The 831-nt window shown below is 35.5% G+C and overlaps 2 long non-coding RNA genes across 4 annotated transcripts in view; one reads left to right on the plus strand and one right to left on the minus strand.

Annotated features, from left to right (window-relative positions):
- Positions 1–831, plus strand: part of LOC106872077 (uncharacterized) — a 25,442-nt gene that overhangs the window by 14,752 nt on the left and 9,859 nt on the right. The window lies entirely within an intron of this gene.
- Positions 1–831, minus strand: part of LOC106872071 (uncharacterized) — a 15,660-nt gene that overhangs the window by 2,027 nt on the left and 12,802 nt on the right. The window lies entirely within an intron of this gene.

Raw genomic sequence — 831 nt, forward strand, 5'->3', positions numbered from 1 at the left:
ATATATATATATATATATATATATATATATAGTGGGCTACAGCTCGTATCCGAGCATTGGGTTCGTCAGTTTCCATCCAGTCTCCTCGGTTAATGCTTGTGCCCAAACTGATTTGGAGTCTAAGTCGGAGGTGAAAGATTAGTGGGCAGAACTCGCACGTGATGGTCGGTGCAGGTCGAGGATATTGAAAACACTCCTTTCTTCTCTATTCTCTAAAATAACTCTTTCTTCTTTGTTACTGCCCTTAAAATGACTAACCTTGTTTCTTGTCTACGTGTATATACATATTTCGTACTTTTCTCTATAATAATTATTTCTTGTTTGCTCTAATCCTAAAATGACATTTTCGTGTCCGTGGTTGCTTTCGTAAACTGTACACATTTATATTAATTCACCAAATAGCTTCCAAATTGCAATCTGTCCCTCTAAAATAACACCTTCCCTTGTTTTTTGACTATATATAGATACATATTTCGTACCGTTCGCTAAAATAATTTCTTTCCTGTCTGTATCTCACTTATTCCTCGTTGCAATGGCTACTCCCAACTATTTCTCTTACTATCTTAGGGTAAAGTTTGCAATCCTCGTCCATTTTCGGCTGTCGGCTCCACACCTGTTCCTTTGCTCTCTCAGAATTTCGTTAGTGTATTTCATGTGTTTGATCGTTTCATGATACTCAAAAATATGCACAGCTAAGCTAAGAATTTCTCTTGTTTTTTAATCGCCTATTCGTTCAAACTTATCTATTCTCTAAAATAATTCTCTCTTGTATGTTCTGCCCCTAAAACGATTAACTGAGGTTTTCGTGTGTATATATATATATATATATAT

This window comes from Octopus bimaculoides, chromosome 6 (assembly GCF_001194135.2).
Source record: "Octopus bimaculoides isolate UCB-OBI-ISO-001 chromosome 6, ASM119413v2, whole genome shotgun sequence".
In the NCBI taxonomy this organism is placed as follows: domain Eukaryota; kingdom Metazoa; phylum Mollusca; class Cephalopoda; order Octopoda; family Octopodidae; genus Octopus; species Octopus bimaculoides.